This window comes from Emys orbicularis, chromosome 19, assembly GCF_028017835.1.
Source record: "Emys orbicularis isolate rEmyOrb1 chromosome 19, rEmyOrb1.hap1, whole genome shotgun sequence".
Taxonomy (NCBI): Eukaryota; Metazoa; Chordata; order Testudines; family Emydidae; genus Emys; species Emys orbicularis.
The window spans coordinates 10,627,660-10,638,602 of record NC_088701.1 but is presented as its reverse complement, the minus strand read 5'-3'; positions in this window follow the sequence as shown (position 1 = coordinate 10,638,602).

Sequence of the window (10,943 nt, the reverse complement as noted above, 5' to 3'; positions counted from 1 at the left end):
GGGGCACCAAGGGAGCAGGGGATGGGCTGGGAGAGGGCAGGAGGGGCCATGGCCTGTGCGCAGGGGGAGCAGGCAGAGCCGACCGGGGTGCAGAGAGACTGGGGTGTGCTGGGCTGAGGGAGGCCAGGCCTGAGGCCCTGAGAGCTTCCCATGTTGTGTTCAACTCTCAATAAACCCTCCTGTTTTATGCTGGCTGAGAGTCACTCCGGTCTAGAGAACAGGGTTGCATCAACCCCTTTGGGGGTGGAGGCCCAGGGGTCCAGAGCGAGTGGACTCCCTGAGGGGGCCCACAGCGAGAAACAGGTGTGCTAAGGCTCCGAGAGGTGCGGCTCCAGGAGGTGGAGGGGCCTGACCCCGAGAGAGAGTGTACCCCCGCGAAGGGCTGTATCACTAACAGGGGAACCCCCACGGACTGCATGGGGCCAGGAGTGGGCACGATCTGTGAGTCCGTGACAACGTGGTGTCAGAAGTGGGATTGTTCGTGGATGCACCCTGTAGACATGGGCTGCGAGCGCCGGCGCTTTGCGGTGAGTGGCTGCCAGTGATAGAACGAGGGTATTGAACGGAACCAGCCTGGAAATGGCCTAGAACCAGCTCCGTAAGAGCGACCGGGCACGTCTGTGCAGGGAGAGGGGGCTGAGCGTGGGGAGGCTCACTAAGGAGCGGCTGATTGCTCAGCTTGTAGAGAATGACCCGTCTGAGGTGCAGGCTCCAGACCCCAGGGGGGCTCCCGGGGTGCCCGGAGAGCTGGGGAGTAGCCGTGGGGGCAGTCTGTGTAGTGATCGGGAGTGGGTCAGACCTGACTCCCCAGTCAGTACAGGGAGACCCCAGTCAGGTTCCTCCCTAGAGGAGACTGGAACTGCAGCTGAAAGCAAAGGAGCGGAGGCTGGTGGACCGTGTAGAACAGCGGAAGCACGACTTGGAGATGGACGAGAGGCGGGCCAAGAGGGCCTGCCGGGGGGTAAGTGGGGAAGGGCCCCGAGCCGCCAGTGGTGTGGGGAATCTAGACACCAAACTGCTGTCCCAGTTCGAAGGGGGGGGGATATTGATGCCTACCTCACAGCCTGTGAGAAGGCTTGTGAACTGAACCAGATTGACCGCGCAGACAGGCTTCGCTGGCTGACCCCCCTGCTGGGTCCCAAAGCCATACAGGCGTTCAGCCAAATGGATGGTGTTGAGAAGGGGGACTATGACCTGTTCAAAGAGGCTTTGCTGCTGAAGTTTGAACTGACCCCCGAGGCGTACAGGAAATGATTCCAGGGTGTACGCAAGACCCCAGGTGTTTCTTACAAGGAGGTCGCCAACCTGCTGCGGGAATATCTCCGCAAGTGGGGGAAGGGCGCAGGGGCCACTACCGCAGAGGACGTGTATAACCTGGTGGGGTTGGAGCAGCTGTAGGACATCTGCCCTCTGGACCTAAAGATGTGGTTAGTGGACCGGAAGCCCAAAGATCTGCGCAGTGCAGGGGCACTGGCAGATGAGTTTGTGGACAGCAGATCGGGGGCAGGAGGGAGACCCACATCAGGGACTCATAAGGGGAGTCACCCAGAGACCTCTCAAAGGTGGGACCCCAGGAACCCCAACTCAGGGGTGCCCGGGAATGCCGGGGCGGGGCCACCCCCGTCGTGGGACTTGAGGGACCTGAAATGTAATTACTGTGGCCAAAAGGGGCACAAGATGGCACAGTGCCTGAAGATGAAGGAAATGGCAGCCAAGCAGAACCCGCGGGGTGTTAACTGGGTGGAAGCCCACCGAGAGGGGGCACCGCCGGGCCCGGGGGCTGCAGTCGAGAGGGCTGTGCCAGGGGGAGGGGATCACCAGGCCAGGCCAGCAGGGGAACCCGTACCCAATCCGCCGGGTGAGCGTGGGACAGGCCCTGGGGGACAATCTCCACATCATCCCCATTGAGGTGGGGGGAAGGAGCGTCCAGGGGTTCTGGGACACGGGCGCAGAGGTGACGCTGGCGCGGTCCGAGGTGGTGGACCCAGACCAGCTAGTGCCTGATGCCTACCTGACCCTGAGGGGAGTGTTTGAGCCCCCCGTCAAGGTGCCTGTAGCGAGGATACACCTGAAATGGGGGGGCTAAGGAGGGACCCAAAGAGATCAGGGTGCACGATCACCTGCCTACCGAGGTGCTAATGGGTAATGACTTGGAGAACTGGCCGGATGGCATTCAGAGCGCCCTGGTCCTTACCCGGAGCCAGAGCCAGCGAAGGGCACGGGAACTCCTGAGCGGGGGGCTGAAGCGCCGAGGGTAGGGCTCGACAGGGTTGGGCCGGAGCCTCCGTCCCAAGGTGGGGAAACTGAGGCGCCACCAGCCAGGGCTGTATCCTCAGACCCAGCAGCTGAATTCCAAATGGAGCTGCAGGTGGATCCCTCCTTGGAGAAACTGAGGGCCCTGGCCGGCCACAGCAGTGCACGGTCCCAGGAGGAGGACCGCCGGGAGCAATTCCTGTGGGAGAAGGGATTCCTGTACCGGGAATGGGCTGGTTCAGGGCGAACTGAATCTTGGAAAGTCGGGAGGCAGCTGGTGGTTCCCCAGAGGTACTGCCGAAGGGAGGGGGTGCAGTGGGACTGGGAGGTGCAGGCCAAAGGGAGGGGGTGCAGTGGGACTGGGGGATGCAGGCCAAGGGGAGGGGGTGCAGTGAGATTGGGGGTGCAGGCTGAAGGGAGGGGGTGCAGTGGGACTGGGGGGTGCAGTCTCTGGGGAGGGGGTGCAGTGGGACTGGGGGGCAGGCTGAAGGGAGGGGGTGCAGTGAGATTGGGGGTGCAGGCTGAGGGGAGGGGTGCAGTGGGACTGGGGGGTGCAGGCTGAAGGGAGGGGTGCAGTGAGACTGGGGGGCAGGCTGAAGGGAGGGGGTGCAGTGAGATTGGGGGTGCAGGCTGAGGGGAGGGGGTGCAGTGGGACTGGGGGGCAGGCTGAAGGGAGGGGGTGCAGTGAGATTGGGGGTGCAGGCTGAGGGGAGGGGTGCAGTGGGACTGGGGGGTGCAGGCTGAAGGGAGGGGGTGCAGTGAGACTGGGGGGCAGGCTGAAGGGAGGGGGTGCAGTGGGACTGGGGGGCAGGCTGAAGGGAGGGGGTGCAGTGAGATTGGGGGTGCAGGCTGAGGGGAGGGGGTGCAGTGAGATTGGGGGTGCAGGCTGAGGGGAGGGGTGCAGTGGGACTGGGGGGTGCAGGCTGAAGGGAGGAGGTGCAGTGAGACTGGGGGGCAGGCTGAAGGGAGGGGGTGCAGTGGGACTGGGAGGTGCAGGCTGAAGGGAGGGGGTGCAGTGAGACTGGGGGGCAGGCTGAAGGGAGGGGGTGCAGTGGGACTGGGGGGCAGGCTGAAGGGAGGGGATGCAGTGGGACTGGGAGGTGCAGGCTGAGGGGAGGGGGTGCAGTGAGATTGGGGGTGCAGGCTGAAGGGAGGGGGTGCAGTGAGATTGGGGGGGCAGGCTGAAGGGAGGGGGTGCTGCCGGACAGTCGGGGGGCAGCTCTGGTAACTGCTGTCTGGAGAACCGGGGAGGGGATCGCGCCAGCTGTGAGTCCCAGGGGAGCCCCCTCCTCCCCGGTGGTCTCTACCTGCAACCCCCCGAGTTGGGGGTCTGGCGCAGTTTCTGGGGTGGGGGGCACCCCGCTTCCATAGCGGTGGGAGCCCTGGCGTTCCCGGGGCCCTCGTGGCGGGTCTGCGCCGCCCCGGTTTGAAGCTGCAGCTTTGTCTCCTTATTGCCTAGAAGTAACTTTCCCGCAGCCTGCGCCAGCCAGCCTGGGCGCGCGGGGAAATCTGGAGCTGGAGCGCGGAGCCGGCTTCTCTCAGTGCCCCCGGCCGGCGCCCGGCGCCCGGCTCCCTTGTCGCCCTTCCCCCACTCTGCGGGCGCGGCCTCCTGCCCCCGAAATCCCCACGAGCCAGGCGCAGAGCGTGGGGCGGGGGGATCCCATTGCATTGTGGTGGGGCTGTGCAATGGGGGGCTCGTGGTGACTTGTTGCGGGGGGAGCAGGGCGGGAGCTGAACTTGTGTTTGAGGTCACGTTTGTTGTGGTTCAGTGTGTGGAACAGGGCAGAGGTTCTCAACCGTTTTCTTTCCGAGCACCCCTGCTCCCCTCCCCCACCAACCTGCTATAAAACCTCGACAGCCCACCTGGGCCACAAGAACTGGTTTTCTGCATGTACAAGTCAGGACCGGCAGTAGAGGGTAGCAAGCAGGGCAATTGCCTGGGGCCCCATGCCAAGGGGCCCCCACAAATCTACATCGCTCAGGCTTCAGCCCCAGCCAGCGGGGCTCAGGGACCTGGGCCTTGGAAGGAAGCCAGCAGGGATGTTTTTTGCACATGGGACTGGCTGGAAAGGCAGACTTGGATTTCTGATCAAGGAAAGTGGTTGGGGAATGGTCTCTGTTCGTGCTTTGTAAATAAACAGGACTGTACTGCAGAAATACTGGACTCCACCTCAATTTCTCCTCCGAATGGAAACAACTTAGCGAGGCCTCCAATAGCAGCGAACTGCTGAGACCAAAAGGCGCACCACATGTCAGGAGCACAGCTGGGAATGGAACTTGGGAGTCCTGGCTCCCAGACCCACCAATCACTCAAAACCAGTCTTTTCCCCAACCTGGGACTAGAACCCAGGAGTCCTGGCTTCTAGCCTCTCCTTCTGTAACTCACTAGACCCTGCATGCTCCCAGACCCAAGGATAGAACTGAGGTGCCCTGACTGCCAGTGCCCCCCTGCTCTAACCACTAGACTCTGCTGTCCCTGAGCCCAGTAATGCCCTTCTTTGTGAATCACTTCAATTTCCTTCCTGCATCTGACTGCAGTGTGAGATCTGGGTGTGGGGGCTGCTCAGGGGGGCAAGGCAGGCCGAATAGGGAGTGGCTCTCTGGGAATCCTGTTTCCAGGGCAGGACCAGGAGCCCTGATATTGGGGCTGTTGGAACCGGACAGGGCCGAGCCCTGTGGACCGGGCGGCATGCGCCTGGGCGGGCAGGCAGTTAGGCTGGGCCCCCCCGTTGGCTCCCAGTAGAGTCTCTGCAAAGCCAGCTCTGCCCCCCTCACCTGGGTTGTGGGCTCCAGGCAGAAATGGCTGGCACTTGGGGGGAGTGAGGGCAGTCGCTGGCTGAGTGGTGTCAGCCTGGGTGGCCCCACAGTCACCACTTCCTGCCAGCGGAGCCAGGAACAGCTGCACGGGCTCGGTGCTGCGCCCTCGCTAGGCAATGGCACCGTGCAGCCCCTTGTGCCTCTAGAGCTAGGCTGCCACATGGGCAGGTGCCAGAGCTCAGCCAGGCAGGTACCCGTCTCCTTGCTGCCTGCCTCGGAATGCCAGACAGGTGGCTGGGCCTCCTGCCACCCTGCCCAGAACAGGTGAATCCAGCTGCTGCCCTGCCTGGCCAGGAGCGGGATGGGCCTGTGCTGCCTGGCTGCTGGAAACCGTGGGCTGGGGCACCTGGCTGAAAGTTGCCATGGCCCGATGCTGAGATGGGCACAGTCCCCCTCCCCCATCCAAGACTGTGGCTCAACTTCCACCCACCCAGCCTGAGAACAACCCGGTGGCCGTCAGTGAGGGGTGAGAGCAGAAGTGTGTGTGAGGGGGGCAATAGCACAGCCAGATCTCAGCCCAGGCAGGCTTGGCTTCCCTCTCCTCCTCTCCCCTTGCCCTGGTAGAGCCCGGGTCAGCCCCTCCTGTCCCCATCTCCAAACCCAGCATGAGGGAGTGGCTGAAGCCCCATCCCCAGTCCCCATTGCAGAGCTCCCAGCATGCACTGCTCTACATTGGCATGGGCAGCTGGCTCAAAATCAGGATGGAGGTGGGTAATAGGCACCTATATAAGACAAAGACCCAAATATCAGGATTATACCTATATATTTGGGACATGTGGTCACCCCAGCTGGACCCCACTTGCCAGGGGGCTGGGACCTGCCCTGTCTCAGTCCCATTGGACATACATAGAATCATAGAATATCAGGGTTAGAAGGGACCTCAGGAGATCATCTAGTCCAACCCCCTGCTCAAAGCAGGACCAATCCCCAATTAAATCATCCAACAGATTTTTGCCCCATATCCCTAAATGGCCCCCTCAAGGATTGAACTCACAACCCTGGGTTTAGGAGGCCAATCCTCAAACCACTGAGCTATCCCTCACAGGGGGCGGAGACAGAGTTCAGGGCCCCTGCATGTCCCGATTTTATAGGGACAGTCCCAATATTTGGGGCTTTTTCTTACATAGGCTCCTATTACCTCCCACCCCCTGTCCCGATTTTTCACACTTGCTGTCTGGTCACCCTACTCTCACCCCACAGCAGGTCGGAGCTGACCCCGGCTCCACTCCCCACAGGAGCCTGCTGCTAGGCTTCCGCCTGCCCCAGCTGACAGCCCACGCCTCTCCTGCCTTGCTCCCTTTCCATGCCCTGGCTTAGCCCACAGTCCCCTTCCCCTCTGCTGTTACCCCCTGCTGGGACTCTTCTTCCCCAGCCCACTGGCCTCTCCTCTGGCTCCTGGGAGGACAGGAGCAGCTAAGGGGGAAAAGGACGTAGCAGAGAAGAGCTGGGTTCCTCCAAGCAGGTGCGAAACCCCTTTGTCCTTAAGGCACCAGGGATGAGGTGCATCAGGAGAGCAGGGGCTGAGCCAAATTGTGCCATCCCAGAGCAGCGAGTCCCTGGGCGAGGCCGAGGCCTAGGAGCTCAGCTGGGCCGGGCCATGGTGCAGGTACACTATTTTCCTCCACAGTGATTCATGTTCTTCCTCCGAGAGACCCCAATGCTCTGCCATTGTCCCTCGTTAACCAGCGCTCAGAGCATACATCCTGAAGACCTGTGCTAGGACCGACTTGTTCTAACGGGGGGCCCTTGAGAGCCTGTGCTGGTCCAGTGCAGTGGCTGCCTTTTCCTCCGTCTGTCCATCCAAGGCCCCCCCTCATCCAGTCCCATCACAGGCTGGGCGCCTCCCACTCATTCCTGCATTTATCCTCACGCACCCTGGGAGGCAGGGCAGAGCTGTTTTCCCCCTCTGTCCAGTGGGGCTCTGAGGTACAGAGCCACCAAGGGACTTAGGTGCCTAAACCCCAGTTTAAAGTACCCCTGCAATCCACAAAGCTGCCACTCGGCTGCTGCCGAGCACTGCAGGCGCCTAACATCCCCCTACATTTCTGCCTCTGGGCACACGCATGGCAGCCGCAGTTTAAGCATCTGGACGCGTCTCCCACCCAAACCCCAGTGCGAGCCACAAATTCCAACGTGAGCACTGCCCCACTGCAGATTCTGTGGGGTGTCGGGGGGAAGGCACAGCTCCATTCCATGCAGGGTAAAGGGCAGCTGAGCCTGTCTACACGAGGGTTTGGGCTGGGCCAGCTGCAGCAGGGGATGCCAGCATCTGCTGGGATTGGGGCACCCCCGGCAGACCAGGCCCTAGGGGGACGAGCTGCAGTTCCAGCAGGGAGCTCCACAGGCAGCTCTTGGAGGCAGGGTGGAGGCTTTAGCCTAAGAAAGGTGAGCAGAGCAGCCGAATGATGAGTGTGCCTCAGCGAGAGAAAACCGCGCCCTGCTGGAGGGACGAGCACAGATCTATTTCAAGGGGGCTGGGACAAGGTGGCCCCAGTGCTGGGACTCTCCAGTTTCCCTGCAGCAGCAGGCCGAGTGTCACAGCCTCTCCCTGTGCATGAATCGCGTACAGGCCTCGTCCATCCCAGGAGAATGTCTGGCCCAGCCACATGGGGGCGCCAAATAGAATCACAGATGAATCCTGAGACAGTCGAAGGCTCCACCCAGAGCAGCCCAGCCTGGGGCACAAAGCTTCCCCCTCACTCCCACCCCCCGTTGCACTGCCCTTGCTGGCTCTAGTGCCCAGCGCTCTGCCCTAGAGCCCCCACTAAGCCCAGCCACAGGAACCCTGATTCTCCATGGGTGGCTCTTAACTCCTCCTGCTTGGGAACTGGGCCCGATCTCAGTGGGAGATGGACTGTGAGAGGCCTCCCTGCCCCCCCAACCTCCTGAATTCCCCCCCCCCCAGCCCTCTCCACATGTCCCCTTCCTCCAGGGGACAGGGCTCCCCCCACTGCTTCCAAGCCCACCCCAAGGCCCGGCTGGTGTAGCAGACAGATTCTAGCACAGAGTGTGGCAGGGCCAAGAGCTGCCAAGTGCCTGGTGGAGGGGTCTGGACACGGGCGGCCCGTCCATAGAGGCCAACTAGGCGGTTGCCTAGGGTGCCAAGTTAAATAGGGCACCAAATTCAAGGAAAAAAATAAAGAGATAAAAAAAACCCAAATAAAATAATGAAGATGTCATTATTTCAATTCCTGTGAGTGTACAGAGGGAACATGAATTCTAATTCATTTCTCTACATTTCTGAGAATTTATTAATATGTCAAATCTTGTATTTACTGCAAATATAAATAATATTGTAGTGATTTTTTTTTCAGTTTGCAACGTAGGGTCAAGATGACCCACTCCGCAATTTTGATAAACAATAACTCAGCCACAATGAACACATCCGCCAGCGGCAAGAGCTGCAATGTTAGTGACACCTAACTTGAATATACATCAAGGTCGCATAGCCAGAAATTCACGTAGAGCGGAGATCTCGCAAGTTGATACATGTCAAATGGTCATTTTAACACACATCACAGGCAGATGGTTAAGAATCCAGTGGATACTGTGGAAAACTGTGTTTCTTGGTGCCAAAGAATAAAGAATAACATCTTTCAGCATTATAAATCCAAAACGTGAGTATCTTTAAGCGTTATTAAACCTTAGCGTTATTATCGGGCTGTATAATTATGAACTTTTCTTTGTTATAACTGGTTCACATGTAATAAATAAGATCCATAAAAGAAAAGTAACAGCATTAATGCTTAATAGACTATAAAAGTGATGACATCACACTCCAAGCGGGTAACCGTGAGGAAGGGGATTACTTTCCAAACAACCGGTGTCGGGTTATAACGTTGAAAATGGTCATTTTGTTTCCGCGTAAATGCTGTAACTAACTGTTTTAATAGGTAAGTGAGTATATGTTACTAATCATTGAACCTTTAAGCAGTGAAAAGACGTGTTGGGATGGCTGCAATGTGGTTTAAATCACCAACCATGTGGTGGGTGGGTCAGCCATCCTTAACGCTATAATGCTTGCAGTCGGGAGCACAGTACATAATAATATTCAAATGCCCCATGGCAGAAAGAGGAAAAAGAAAACCCTCAAGCGCTGAGTATCGTAAACAAAAGGCCGAGAAGGAAAAGGACCAAGCAAAACAGCAGGGATCCTTCCTGAAATATCTTCTCTTTAATCCAAATAAAGATGGAAGTAGTTCACAGCATCCAGATGAAGGAATTTTACTTGGAGAGGAGGTTAGCTCACATCTGCATGGAAGCAGTTGTTTGGAACATCAAGATGAAGGTATATTACTTCGAGATGAGGGTAGCTCACATCCACAAAAAAGCAGTTTGGAAACTCAAGATGATGGAAACTTACTTCTAGATGAAAAGTATTACTTTTCAATAATACTGGACTGTACACCAGATGTGAGTTATGTTGAACAAATGACGATCATTCATTTTGTGGATATGGAAAAGTCTGCAGATGAAGATAATGTTGAAGTGCTCATAAAGGAACATTTTTTGGGTTTCATACCGGTGAAGGAGAAGGAGACAACTGGAGCATTTATGACTGAAATTATTCTACAAGAGCTTGAAACTATGTCACAGCATCAGACTGATATGGAAGTGGAGAAAATTTATTCACCTTCAGAGACACATGCAGAAATTGAAGTAAATGAAGTAGAATGAAGAAAGGATGAGGAAGTTACAAACAAGTTACAGTATGGGGACCTAGCTTCATGGCCCAGATGTGCTGACAGTGTGCGGAAAATTCTCATGGAACATGGACCCGAACAAGTTCATGAATTTCCCTTCCCGAAGGATGGAAATAAAAGAAATTTTTCTGCTCAGCATTACAAGAGGAAACTCATTAATAGGGAAGAAATTCATCGAAACTGGTTACAATATTCAATGTTGAAGGACTCTGTTTTGCTTTGGCTGCAAAATTGGAAAGAACTTGAATTACAATTGAAAAAAGGAAAAACTATCAAAGAAAATTTATGCGTGATCAAAGAAAAAAATATTGGCAACAAATATTAGAGAGTCTGATTGCTTTAGTGAGAGTTCTCGATGGGCAAAATTTAGCATTCCGCGGCAGAAAAGAAAAAATTCCGGGTAAGGGAAACTTTTTAAAATTTGTTGAATACCTAGCTTTGTTTGATCCAGTCATGAAGGAGCATCTACGTAAAATAACTGATCATGAAACAGAGGTTCATTACTTAGGAAAAAATACGCAGAATGAACTGATTCAAATCCTAGCAAATGCCATTAAAAAGAAAATTGTAGAAGCTGCCCATTCTGCAAAATACTTTTCAATAATACTGGACTGTACACCAGATGTGAGTTATGTTGAACAAATGACGATGATCATTCATTTTGTGGATATGGAAAAGTCTGCAGATGAAGATAATGTTGAAGTGCTCATAAAGGAACATTTTTTGGGTTTCATACCACTGAAGGAGACAACTGGAGCATTTATGACTGAAATTATTCTACAAGAGCTTGAAACTATGTCATCTGTTGAAAACTTACATGGCCAAGGCTATGATAATGGGAGTAATATGAAGGGTAAAGACAGTGATGTGCAAAGGAGAATGATGGAAATCAATCCTAGGGCCTTATTCGTTCCTTGCAGTGAGCACTCTCTGAATTTGGTTGGCAGTGATGCTGCTAGATGCTGTTTGGAGGCAAGCAGTTTCTTTGACCTGGTGCAATGTGTTTGTGTTTTTCTCAGGCTCAACATGCCGTTGGGAGATTCTGACTCGCCATGTGAATTCTCTAACTGTGAAACCACTTAGTCAGACAAGATAGGAGAGTCGCATTGATGCTATGAACTTGGAAACATTAATGATACCCTAATTGAAATTTCTGATGATACTACCTTT